Source organism: Chlorocebus sabaeus, chromosome 21, assembly GCF_047675955.1.
Source record: "Chlorocebus sabaeus isolate Y175 chromosome 21, mChlSab1.0.hap1, whole genome shotgun sequence".
In the NCBI taxonomy this organism is placed as follows: domain Eukaryota; kingdom Metazoa; phylum Chordata; class Mammalia; order Primates; family Cercopithecidae; genus Chlorocebus; species Chlorocebus sabaeus.
The window spans coordinates 17,965,875-17,980,265 of NC_132924.1; positions in this window are offsets into that span (position 1 = coordinate 17,965,875).

The window sequence follows — 14,391 nt, forward strand, 5'->3', positions numbered from 1 at the left end:
GTCTGATTGTGCTGTCACTTTAAATAAACCACAAGAGGAAAGAGTGATTCCCCAAAAGGACATGCTGAGTGCTACTGCTAGGAGAAGGGATGCTGGCTAGGCAAAACCACAGATGTTCACTTGCTGAGTCAGACCAGTACACCCAGAGGAGCTTTGGGAAAACCTGTGAGAGGGGCCCTCCATGTCCTTGAGAGCAGAATTTAAGGATGAGGCCTCTAACCCCCTCACTTTCTGGTAACGATGTGTTATGAATGCATTGATTTATTTACCTTATCCTTCTAAAGTCTAGTTTTGTATTCAGTTTCTACTTTTTTGAATAAGAGCTTCCCATTCTACAAAGTGGTGACCCTCTTCAACCTGAAGAACTCTGTGGGAGGTTGGGGGGACAGTAAGACTGCTGTAGGCCACAAGTGACAGAAACCCCATCCAAACAGATTAAGAGTTAGGAGGAGTATTAAGGCTCCAGCTCCATTTCTGTGTCATTCTCTTGGCTCTTTTTCCCCTATGTGTAACAAGATATGAAAATATAGATTTTGATTAGGACAACAAGATACACTGATGTGAAATTCTAGGAACAGATCTCTAAGGATATAAGAAGGAATCGGAGGGGAGCCACCTGTAATCACAACACTTTAGGAGGCCTAGGCAGGCAGATTGCTTGAGGCCAGCCTGGGCAACATGGCAAAACCCTGTCTCTACTAAAAACACAAAAAGTAGTGCTATCAGTGCTATCACTGCTGCACTATAGGCTGGGCGACAGAGTGAGACTCCATATAAAAATAAATAAATAAATAATAAAAGTAAAGAAATCAAATAAATAAATAAAAAGAAGGAATTGGAGAGTGGAAGGGGGGTTTGGTGAAGAAATCTCTGACAGAGGCCAGGTGCGGTGGCTCATGCCTGTAATCCCAGCACTTTGGGAGGCCGAGGCAGGCAGATCACTTGAGGTCAGGAGTTTGAGATCAGTCTGGGCAACATGGTGAAACCCCCTCTCCACTAGAAATACAAAAATTAGCCGGGCACAGTGGGGCGTACCTGTGTTGTTCTAGCTACTCAGGAGGCTAATGCAGGAGAATCGCTTGAAATTGAGAGGCAGAGGTTGCAGTGAGCTGAGATCTCCCCATCTCACTCCAGCCTGGGCGACAGAACCAGACTCTATCTCTAAAAAAGAAAAAAAGGGGCAGGCACTGTGGCTCACACCTGTAATCCCAGCACTTTGGGAGGCCGAGGGGGGCAGATCACCTGAGGTCAGGAGTTCAGGACCAGCCTGGCCAATATGTTGAAACCCCATCTCTACTAAAACTACAAAAAAAAAAAAAAAAAAAATTTAGCCAGGCATTTAGCCAGGCATGGTGGCACGTGCCTGTAATCCCAGCTACTCAGGAGGTTGAGGCAGGAGAATCACTTGAACCTGGGAGGCAGAGGTTGTAGTGAGCCAAGATTGTGCTATTGCACTGCAGCCTGGGCAACAAGAGCGAGACTTGGTATCAAAAAAAAAAAAGGCCAGGCGTGGTGACTCACGCCTGTAATCCCACCACTTTGGGAGGCTGAGGCGGGAGGATCACCAGTTCAGGAGATTGAGACCATCCTGGCTAACACGGAGAAACCCCATCTCTACTAAAAATACAAAAAATTAGCCGGGTGTGGTGGCGGGCACCTGTAGTCCCAGCCACTCGGGAGGCTGAGGCAGGAGAATGGCTTGAACCCGGAAGGCGGAGCTTGCAGTGAGCCGAGATCGTGTCCCTGCACTCCAGTCTGGGCAACAGAGTGAGACTTCATCTCAAAAAAAAAAAAAAAAAAAAAAGGAAAAGAAAAACGAAAAAACGAAGAAGAGAAATCTCTGACAGAGCTTTTGCTGTGCTGTGAGTTTACCTCCTCACCACTGAGGGAAGCTTCGGGCAGCCCATTTCCTTCACTTCATGCCTACAGGCTTCCAGCCATTTGGGGAGCTTGTCAGGTATGTTGGTGCACATGGAGACTCTCTGGTCACTTACTGCCCACCTGAAAAAGGCAGGCAGTGGTCGGCTGTCAGCCCACTCATGCAGAGGCGTCCCTGGATGTTTTTGTGTTTCCCATGGATCAGATATGGCCATGCAGGAGACAGTGCCCTTGGATCCCGTCCAGTAAGGCTTCTTGGAAGGGCAGGAAGCTGAGGGTGAATGCCAGATATGTAGAGGTGAGGAGGAAGTCAAGGTACATGCACCCAGGGATAATCACTGGAGAGAGGTCTGGCATGGTCATCTCCAAAGAGTTGATGAAGACTACAGTCCAAACAATAACATCATGTATTGTCGTAGTCTATTCGGGCTACTATAACAAAATACCTTGAACTGGGTAGTTTATAAACAGCAGAAATTTATGGCTCTTAGTTCTAGCGGTTGGGAAATCTAAGATCAAGGTGCCAGGAGATTCAGTGTCTGGTGAGGGCTCAGTCTGCTTCAAAGATGGTACTTTCTCACTGCATCTTACATGGTGCAAGGGGCAAGCCAGCTGTCTTCAACTTTTTTTTTTTTTTTCTGAGATGGGGTCTCACCCTGTCACCCAGGCTGGAGTGCAGTGGCTCATCTCAGCTCACTGTAGTCTCTGCCTCCCGGTGTAACCTCCTGAGTAGCTGGGATTATAGGCGCATGCCACCACGCCCAGCTGATTTTTAATTTTTTTGTAGAGACAAGGGCTTGCTATACTGCCCACGTTATCTCGAACTCATGCACTCAAGAGATCCTCTGCCTTGGCCTCCCAAAGTGCTGAGATTACAGGTGTGAGCCACCACACTCAACCAAGATGTTGTAGTTTTGAAAGCATCTCAGGCAGAAGCAGGAGAGTGCAGTATCCAGCATATATTAGCTTATTTATGAAGTCCTCTGAGATGCCACCAGGGGAGGGGGCCACTGAGTAAGGTTCTGCAAGTACAGGTAGAAATAATTATCTAGGAAAAAAAAAAAAAGGAGAATAAATGTAAATGTGAACTTATTTATAAATACAGGTGAAAGAGGTTTGAAAACATCAGAAAAATATATGTATCTTCTAAAATTTTGAATGTGAGGAGCACACAGCGAGGGAAGGATTCCCGTATTTTTCATTATAGCAGGAAAAAACAAAACAAAACCCATATACCCTCGACAGAGATGCATCTGGATCCCCTTTAAGATTTGAAGGAACGGCCTGGTGCGGTGGCTCACACCTGTAATCCCAGCACTTTGGGAGGCTGAGGTGGGCAGATCACCTGAGGTTGGGAGTTTGAGACCAGCCTGACCAACATGGAGAAACCCCATCTCTACTAAAAATACAAAATTAGCCAGGCATGATGGTGCATGCCTGTAATCCCAGCTACTCAGAAGGCTGAGGCAGAAGAATTGCTTGAACCCGGGAGGCGGAGGTTGCAGTGAACCGAGATCGCACCATTACACTCCAGCCTGGGCAAAAAGAGTGAAACTGTTTCCAAAAAAAAAAAAAAAAATTGAAGGAACTCTTCCTTCCTCAGAGGAGAGTGCCCAGGAAACCAGGAAAATCTTCCTTGTTTTTGAAAAAGGAAGCAGTGATCTAAAATGCTATTTAAAATGTTTACCATAAAAATGATTCAACTATTTGTTTCATCATGTACCTCTCTACCCCTATTGACTTCCTCTGTAATCTGCAGTGGGATTTTTTTATTGACTCCTTTTATTGACCAGTATTTTATTTTTCTTCTGCAAAATGTGCTAACTCATGCCAATTACCCACAGCTCTAGGATGGCACACCCACTTTTTTCCCCACCACCCGGGTGGTAGACTTACCAAGAGTCAGGGTAGTGAATGGACTACTCTGAGTGGAATTGCATCCCCCCAAAAAAGATACATTGAAGTCCTAACATTTAGTTCCTCAGAATGTGACTGTTTGTGGAGATAGGGTTGTTACAGAGGTAATCAAGTTAAAATGAGGTTATTAGGGGAGTCCTATCTAGTATGACTGATGTTCTTATGAGAAGAGGAAAGTTGGATGCACAGATGCAGGATTCTCTAGAGGAACAGACCTAATAGGATATATATAGGAGTTTATTAAGGAGTATTGACTTACATGATTACAAGTTCCCACAATATGTACTATCTGCAAGCTGAGGAGCAAGGAAACCAGTCAGAGTCCCAAGTTGAAGAACCTGGAGTCCAGTGTTCCAGGTCAGGAAGCATCCAGCACAGGAGAAAGATGTAGTCTGGGAGGCTAAGCCAGTCTAGTCTTTCCATGTTCCTCTGCCTGCTTTCATTCTGGCTCTAGAGGTGGGTGATTAGATTGTGCTCACCCAGATTGAGGGAGGGTCTCCCTTTTCCAGTCCACTGACTCAAATGTTAATCTCCTTTGGCAACATGCTTACAGACATACTCAGGAACAGTACTTTGCATCTTTCAATCTAATCAAGTTGACAATATTAACCGTCACAGACACCCATACAAAGAAAATGGCCACATGAAGACAGAGAAATGGACTGATGCATCTACAAGTCAAGGAGTGCCAAAGACTGCCAGCAAACGACTTAAAGACAAGGAGAAGTAGCGAAAGAGCCTTCCCCTCCAGGTTGCAGATGAAGTGCAACCCTGCTGACACCTTGATTTCAGACTTCCGGCGTCCAGAGCTGAGACAATACATTTGTGTTGCTTTAAGCCACCTAGTTTGTGGAACTTTGTTGGGTGGCCCTACAAACTAATGCAGCCTATGTATGCCAATGCCAGTTATGTTTTTTATTGTAATTATGTGATTTAGGTAAATATATAAGCTCATGAATTAATTTAAAAAGAAGTTGTTCCTAAGAAAATTAAGTTGAATGCTTTGGAAAGACTTAATAGAAGAGGATCATTTAAAAAACTGCTATTGGATTAGAAGTGGGAAAGCAACTGTAAAATGCTGGAAGGAAAAAATATAAGGTTCTGCACTCAAAGTACTCTGAAAATATTTTAAAGTTCTCCTTTAAATAAATATTAGAAATCTTTGATGATGCCTGTTGTGGGTCATGCAGAAACGATGATATGAAATTCTAGGCCAGGTGCCGTGGCTCATGCCTGTAATCCCAGCACTTAGTGGGAGGCCGAGACAGATGGATTCCTTGAGTCCAGGAGTTCAAGACCAGCTTGGGCAACATAGCAAGACCTTGTCTCTACAAAAAATACAAAAATTAGCCAGGTGTGGTGGTGCATGTCTGTAGTCCCAGCTATTTGGGAGGCTGAGATGGGAGGATAGTTTGAGCCTGGGAGGTTGAGGCTGCAGTGAGCTGTGATCATGCCACTCCACTCCAGCCTGGGTGACAGAGTGAGAACCTCTCACCCACCCACCTGCCCACACACACACACACGCCAACCTCTAATCATCAGTTACATATTCAAATAAATGCTTTGAATCTATGGAAAAGATTGACAATCAAATCTATATTTATGTGTTTTAGTTTAAATTATGTGAGGTATGTGTGTGTCATTTTTAAAATTTTATTTTAATAAAAAAAATAGAGACAGGGTCTCACTGTGTTGCCCAGGTTGGTCTTGAACTCCTGGGCTCAAGCGGTCTTCTTGCCTCAGCCTCCCAGGGTGCAGGGATTACAGGCATGAGTCACTGCGCTCAGTGTGTGTATAATTTTTTTATTTTGAGACAGATTCTCACTCTGTTGCCCAGGCTGGAGTGAAATGGCATGACTTCGGCTCACTGCAACCTCTGCCTCCCAGGTTCAAGCAATTCTCTTGCCTCAGCCTCCTGAGTAGCTGGGACTACAGGCGAACGCCGCCACACCCAGCTTTTTTTTTTTTTTTTTTTTTTTGTATTTTAGTAGAGATGGGGTTTCACGTGTTGCCCAGGCTGGTCTCGAACTCCTGAGCTCAGGCAATCCACCCACCTCGGCCTCCTAAAGTGCTAGGATTACAGGTGTGAGCCACCACGCCCGGCCCGTGTAAGAATTTTTAAGTAATTCTTCATTTTGACTTTTGTGGTTAGCTGATCATCTATGTGTAGACTAAATGAGTAAGAGGGCCTCTATGGTGTTGTTTTGGGGGTTTCAGATCTAGACATGAGTTTGAAAGTTCGTTCAAGGAGCTGTGCATATTATGCACGGTACTAAATTTTTCTAAGTTTCAATTTCCTCATTTGTATAAAATGGGAATAATACCTATGACCCACAAGTGTTGTGAAATTAAGTGACACAATGAACTTCAAGGGTCTAGTAGTATTAGAGGTTTTTCCACTTAAAGTCGGAGAAAACTCAATCTACCATGGCTTAAACAAAAAGGGAATAAATTGATTTGTGACAATAATGAAATTCTAAGGGAGCACTGGCTCCAGACACAGCTAGTCTAAGTCCTGCAAGTGACGTCCCAGAATCTGCTTTCTCTGTGTACATCTGTCAACTACTCCTTGTTGGCTCAATCCTTGGACACAATCTCTCTGGCAAGGTGAGCATAGCAGGCATTTTTTTCCCCCATATCTTCCTAAGTTCAAATTCAGTGGCGAAGAGTGCCTGCTGAAGCCCCTCTTGGAGCCCTGTAAAATATTTTCTTGCGTTCCCTTCTGATATGGTTTGGATCTGTGTTCCCGCCCAAATATCATGTCGAATTGTAATCCCCAGTGTTGGAGGTGGGGCCTGGTAGGAGGCGATTGGATCATGGGGGCAGATTTTCCTCTTGGTGCTGGTAATGAGATCAGGTCGTTTAAAAGTGTGTGTCACCTCCCCCACCCCCCCTCTCTTGCTCCTGCTCTGGTGATGTAAGATGAGTCTGTTAATCCTTCCTCCATGATTATAAGTTTCATGAGGCCTTCCCAGAAGCCAAGCAGATGTCAGTGGCGGCGTCTGCTGCCATCACGCCAGCTGCAGCAGAGGCTGCACACTCCATTGGGCTGGTGGGAGCCTCGCCCCTTCTGAGTTGCGAAGGAAGCTCCCTGGGTCCCGCTGCAGCTGCTCAAACTGCAGCTGCAGACCCAGGCCTCCAGCTCTACCGAGCAGGCTGGAGCCATTCCCTCCTGGGTGGGGCTGCAGCCGCCCAAACCTCGGCTGTGGATCCAAGCCTCCCTGTGCTCTTGGTGGGGACCGTGAGCAGGTAGGATCTGCCCTCTCGGGTGCAGATGCAGCCTCCCGATCACAATTGCAGACTTGGGCCTTCCACTCCAGGGAGCAGGCAGGAGCCGGGACAAACGGGACCCCCAACCCTTCCGAGTTGGTGGAGCAAGAGCTCCTGGGGTACAGCTGCGGACTCCCTCCCAGGCGCAGGACCCAGGCATCTCTGCACCGTGCATCCCGCACTTAAACCTTAAGTTTAAGTCTAGAAAGAGCCCCCCCAGCCTCCCTGCAGGCTGGGGGTGTCTGCTTCTGCTGCCTGGCCTCTCTCCTCTCCGGGGCCTGCTCTGATCTTGGAGAGGGGGTGGGGCTGAGCCCCAGGGCCATGAATGGCAGTGGGAGGCAGACAGATTCCTGGGTGGAAGGGGGCAGGTCCCTGGTAAGGCCCCTCCTTCAGGCCAGGGAGGGTCTGAAGCCTGGTGGCTGGGCTGCCAGTCCTGCAGACTGGAGTGGGGACTCGGTGCCTCTTCCGGCCGCCCATGTCCACCCATGGACCAATCAGCATGCACGTCCTCCCCTCTGAGGCCCATAAAAGCCCTGGGTTCAGCCAGAGGAGGGCAGAGGGTGGGGAGTACAGAGAGAGGTGAAAGGACAGGACGACCAGCTGCAGAGAGGAGCCACCCTCTCTGCTGAGAGCTCCAGGGACCTGCAGGTATGTCAGGACTACCAGCTGCAGAGAGGAGTGACCCTCTCCAGGGCCCCCTCTCTGCTGAGAACTGAATGCTCCATGGGATGACCTCCCTACAGAGAGGAGCTGTCCCCTGCCCGTCTCCTCTGAGCTGTTCTAACAGTTAATAAAGCTCGTCTTCATCTTGTTTACCCTTCACTTATCTGCATATCTCATTCTTCCTGGATGTAGGACAAGAACTTGGGCAAAGGTGCCATCGGCCACAGAGGTTTCTGGCCAGGAAATTGACACCCCAAAGATCCCATAACACCAGCATCATGCTTCCTGTACAGCCTGTGGAACCATGAGCCAATTAAACCTCTGTTCTTTATAAATTATCCAGTCTCAGGTATTTCTTTATAGCAGTGCAGGAGAACAGACTAATACACCTTCATTCTGATTAGGCTACATAACTACCTCCAGGTTAATCAGTGTCCTAGAGGAAAGCATGATTTGATTTGGAGGGAGCATGTCTCCACACAAAGCATGTGCACTGGGTGGGGCGAGGGAGTTCTCTCCAGAGAAACTGGAACGGTATTGAGAGCAAGGGAAGTGGATTCTGGGTAGCTAAAAACACTGACTGTTCATACACTAGCTCTGAGGGTGATGTCTAGTAAGAAATCAGCATTAGCTGACTCCCTGCAGTGTCTTCCACCCCAAACCCTTAACTCCAGCTTCCCTTTTGCCTTTAGTGAGAGCACTGTCTTTGTTAGGAGAGATGTTCCTGGCATTCCCCCAACTCTGCTATTCCCTTTGGTTTTATTTTATTTTATTTTGTTTTGTTTTATTTTATTTTATTTTATTTTATTTGAGATGGAGTTTTGCTCTGTTGCCCAGGCTGGAGTGCAGTGGCATGATCTCGGCTCACTGCAACCTCTGCCTCCCAGGTTCAAGCAATTCTCCTGCCTCAGCCTCCCGAGTAGCTGGGGTTACAGGCACCTGCCACCACACCGGGCTAATTTTTGTATTTTTAGTAGAGGTGAGGTTTCACCACATTGGCCAGGCTGGTTTCAAACTCCTGACCTCGGGTGATCTGCCTGCCTTGGACTCCCAAAGTGCTAGGATTACAGACGTGAGCCACTATACCCGGCCCCCTTTGGCTTTAAATACTCAGCTGTGAACCCAGCTCATCTGCCAGGCCAGAATGTGGTGAATCTCCCCGCCTCCAGTCCTGCTCTTCCAACTGCCTGGCAATGTCCTTGGCTATTAGGGCCATTATCAGCCCATCCCTCCCACCCACCACTCCAGTTCAGTTCAGTGCCTCCTTCAAGTTTCAAAGTTGCCTCTTAGTTTCAGGACATCAAGATGTGGTAAAGTATCAACTTCTTTGTGAATCTATACATTTAATGCTTATCCTTGGTTTTTTTTTTTTGTCTTTTCGAACTTAAATTTTAATTTTTGTCTAAGCCACATATGGAAACTTAGCCATGTCCTATTGTTTGCATTGGAAAACTTGACTTTGTCCACTTCTTTAAGTGTTTGTAGTGTAGTTGTTGTCCACCCAGTAAAGTTGGCTGTTCAATACAATACTGCGGTAAAAACAAGGAATCAACCCCAATATCTATTCTCCTGCTTTTGGTTCCCCAAATGTTGGCTGGACACAGGCTGCCCAGAATAGACCATGTTACACAGCCTCCTTTGCAGCAAAATATGGTTATTAGATTAAGTTCTAATTGAAAGTATGCAAACTGACGTGACTTGTCCAATTTCCAAGGCATTCCCTTAAAAGACAAGAGTGTTCCCTCAACTGCTCACATTTCCTTCCATTTTGGCTGGAATGTAGATCCAGTGGACATGGTGGCATGCTCTCTAGCCTTTGTGGAAGAGGGCGATACCCTAGAATAGGGAATGGCACATGTCTTCTATAAAGGGCCAGATGGTAAATATTTTCAGCTTTATGGGACACCCAGGCTCTGTCACAGCTGCTAACTCTGCTGTTGTAGGGGAAAGCAACCACAGACAATATGTAAACAATGGGCATGGCTGTGTTCTAGGAAAACTTTATTTACCAAAACAGGGAGTGGCTGAATTTTCTCTGTAGGCTACAGTTGACCGACCCCAAATCTAGAACACAATAAGGCAACAATATAAAAAAAAGTGGGGCCAGGTGCAGTGGCTCACGCCTGTAATCCCGGCGATTTGGGAGGCTGAGGTGGGTCGATCATGTGAGACCAGGAGTTGGAGACCAGCCTGGGCAATATGGCGAAACCCTGTCTCTACGAAAAAAATACAAACATTAGCTGGGTGTGGTGGTGCATGCCTCTAGTTCCAGCTACTTGGGAGACTGAGGCCAGAGGATCACTTGAGCCTGGGAGGTTGAGGTTACAGTGAGCTGAGATTGTTCCACTGCATTCCAGCCTGGGCAACAGAGTGAGACCCTGTCTCAAAAAAGTAAAAAAGATAATAAAAAGCTTCTGGTCCCAACACTATCAAGGTATGAGGGGTAGGGGAGAGTTAACTGGTCTTCTATAGAGAGATATCTTTTGTTTAAACCACTGTATTTTGGGGAATCATTGTTTCAGCAGCTGTCTCTTAATAATTTTTATTTTTTTAAATACCATCAAGCCAGAATCTTCTTTTTTTTTTTTTTTTTTTTTTGAGACAGAGTCTCACTCTGTCACCCAGGCTGGAGTGTGGTGGCACAATCTCTGCTCACCACAACCTCTGCCTCTTGGTTCAAGTGATTCTCCTGCCTCAGCCTCCCAAATAGCTGGGATTACAGTCGCCCACCACCACCCCCGGCTAATTTTTGTATGTTCAGTACAGACAAGGTTTCACTATGTTGGCCGGGCTTGTCTCAAACTCCTGACCTCAGGTGATCCACCTGCCTTGGCCTCCCAAAGTGCTGGGATTACAAGCTATGAGCCCCGCACCCAGCCTCTTCTTAACTTTTTGGACCACAAAGCTCAGTCCTTCTCTCTCATTCTCTGACTCTGCCCTCACAGGACCCTGTGAGGTTATAAACTGGCTGGACTCCTAGAAATTCTCATGGAATCTACATAGCTCTCAGGCCACTCTTTCTGTTTTTTTTTTCTTTTACCAACAGACTTTGCTCAGTGTTTCTCAGTGTGTTGAAGTCTGGCTTCTACCTCTGTCCTCCACCGTAACTGAAGATCCCTACTGCCAGCATGGGCTTCCCAGGTGTCACTCCACTTAGCCTCTCCATTGCATCTGCCATGGTGACCCCCTTCTGCAGCCCCTTCTCCCCACGGCCCCCTTCCTTCCTGCTTTCATGAAGCTCTCCCCTGTTGTGTTCTGCAGCACTAAGCTATCCTGCCATGTTTCTTCCTCATACATCTCTGACTAATTCAGCTTAGCCACTTTCATTAGTTATTCTTCCTCTGCCTAGCCCTTCATGTTGACAATATGGCCAGTTGCACCCTTGGTTCTCATTCAGTCCCCTCCTGGATTCCCACAAATTCCCCAGGCTTTCATTATGCATCATATTCTAATGATTTCTGAATGTGTACCTTCAGGCTAGATTGCTCTCTGAAGTTCAAACCTATATGCCCAACTGCCTATTTTGTTCCGGGTGATCTTCTAAATCTGTCATTCTTGGGCTTGGCACAGTGGCTCACACCTGTACTCCCAGCACATTGGAAGGCCAAGGTGGGCTGATCACTTGAGGTCAGGAGTTGGAGACCAGCCTGGCCAACACGGTGGAACCCCGTCTCTACTAAAAACACAAAATTAGCCAGGTGTGGTGGCACGCACCTGGAATCCCAGCTAGTCAGGAGACTGAAGCAGGAGAATCACTTGAACCCTGACAGTAGAGGTTAGAGTGAGCCAAGATGGTGCCACTGTACGCGAGCCTGGGCAACAGAGTGAGACTGCTTCAAAAAAATAGAATAAAATGAAATAAATCTGTTTTTCTCCTTTTGTTTATTAGTTGGAATTCTTCTATTCAGAAGAATTTTCCCTCATCAGTTATTTGGTTACCCTGAAATATAATATATACAGAAAATGCAGGTGAATGCTTACTTGTTTTTCCTTATTTACCTATATTCAGAACACTGCGTTGGTGTTCTAACAACCACCAAAAAGAATCAGGAAATGTGTTTTCTGTAATTATCACTATGAACTCATAGGTTTTCATATAGATTTAATGAATTTTGATTCAAAATAGTCATTATTTATTTTGATTCTCAAATTTGCCTCATATTTGGCCAGGTCCAGTTGATGTCTGCATTCTTTTCACGTGATTCCAGTAGTCTTTGATAGCTTTCCTGCTTTCAGATATAACAAGATATTTCAGGCTCATTTTTCGTATTTCCAATTCCATATCTGGAGATGATAATTTCTTCAAGGAGCCCTGGTTTCTCTTGGAGAGGAATGGTATTAAAGACCACAGTTTGAGCCAGGCACGGTGGCTCACACCTGTAATCCCAGCACTTGGGAAGGCCAAGGTGGGCAGATCACGAGGTCAGGAGATCAAGACCATACTGGCTAACACAGTGAAACCCCATCTCTATTAAAAATACAAAAATGTAGCCGAGCGTGGTCACGAGCGCCTGTAGTCCCAGCTACTCGGGAGGCTGAGGCAGGAGAATGGTATGAACCCGGGAGGCGGAGCTTGCAGTGAGCCGAGATTGAGCCCTTGCACTCCAGCCTGGGCGACAGAGTGAGACTCTGTCTCAAAAAAAAACCAAAAAAACAAAAAAGACCACAATCCGAGCACTAGGGATATTCATTGCTAATGGGTTATCATTATTTGTAGAACTTTTTGGTAAACAGGGCTAGGATATTATTTGTTTGTTTGTTTGTTTGAGACAGGGTCTTATTCTGTTGTCCAAGCTAGAGTGCAATGGTGTGGCCGTAGCTCGCTATAATCTCCAACTGCTGGGCTCAAGCAATCCTCCCACCTCTACCTCCCAAAGTGCTGGGATTACAGGTATGAGCCATCATGCCTGGCCTGGAAATATTTATTTCTTTGGGAGAGAAAAATAAGTTAATTCTATACTTATTACCAATACTTTTAATTCAAAATAAAGACTACTAGGTTTTTATTCTTTGATTTTGTATTTGCATCTCATTTTCTTGTTGTGGAAATATTGGCTCCCAGCAACACTTCTATAATTATTTTTTGTCTTTTATCCTAATACACACATATACATTAAATATATGAACTATTATAATAACATCAAAATAATATTACTCCAAATAGAAATGTACTGAATTCAATTTATAATTTATTTGCAGATATTTTTGTCATGAGATGTATAGTTAAAATATAGTGCTTTAAAGTCATGATAATCATGGCCGGGCGCAGTAGCTCACGCCACCTGCAATCCCAGCACTTTGGGATGCCGAGGCAGGTGGATCACTTGAGGTCAGGAGTTCGAGACCAGCCCGGTCAACATGGTGAAACCCTGTCTCTACTAAAAATAAAAAATTAGCCGGGCGTGGTGGCACTTGGCCTGTAATCCCAGCTACTTGGGAAGCTGAGGCATGAGAATCGCTTGAACCTGGGAGGTGGAGGTTGCAGTGAGGCGAAATTGAGCCACCCCATTCCCAGCCTGGGTGACAGAGTGAGACTGTGTCTCAAAAAAAAAAAAAAAAAAAAAAAAGGCTGGACGTGGTGGCTCACACCTGTAATCCTAGCATTTTGGGAGGCCAAGGTGGGCAGATTGCCTGAGCTCAGGAGTTTGAGACCAGCCTGGGCAACATGGTGAAACCCTGTCTCTACTAAAATACAAAAAAAAAAAAAAAAAAATTAGCCAGGCATGGTGGTGAGCGCCTATAGTACCAGCTACTCGAGAGGCTGAGGCAGGAGAATTCCTTGAACCTGGGAGGCGGAAGTTGCAGTGAGTCGAGCTCGAACCATTGCACTCCAGCCTGGGTGACAGAGTGAGACTCTATCTCAAAAGAAAAAAAAGAAAAGGAAAAAACCCATAAAGCCATGATAATCTTTCTCCAAGTATTTATACCACTACCTTTTTTTTTTTTTTTTTTTTTTTTTTGAGACAAAGTCTCACTCTGTAACCCAGGCAGGAGTGCAGTGGCATGATCTTGGCTCACGGTAACCTCCGCCTCCCAGATTCCAGTAATCCTCCTGCCTCAGCCTTCTGAGTAGCTGGGACTACAGGTGCACACCACCACGCTGGGCTAATTTTTGTATTTTTAGTAGAGACAGGGTTTCGCCATGTTGCCCAGGCTGGTCTCGAGCTCCTGAGCTCCAGCAGTCCGCTTACCTTGGCTTCCCCAGGTGCTGGGATTACAGGCGTTAGCCACTGCACCTGGTCCTAACTTCATGTAGAATTAGTCTCATTTGTTTCATTTTTCCTTTGTTTTTAGAGTTTGACATTTAAATGTAATTTTAATTTAAATTTCTGTTTTAAATTATATATAACATATATTTGGTTCCAAAATATAACCATAAAACTTGGTATTTTCAGAGGATTACTTTCCATCTCTGTTTCCTTTTCTCTGTTCTTCCCCTATTTCCTATAAAATGGGAATTTAGGTTATTTCCAATGCTATGCATTAAAAACAATGCTCATGGATGTACATTTTCATATTGCTTAAAGTTATATATTCACAGTAGATTCCCAGAAGTAGAATGGCTGTGTCAAAAAGTACCTATTAGCTTTGTTAGACATGGCCAAAATACCCTTTCAGAAGAGTTGCACAAATTTGAAAATCCACCAGCAATGAGGTTTATTT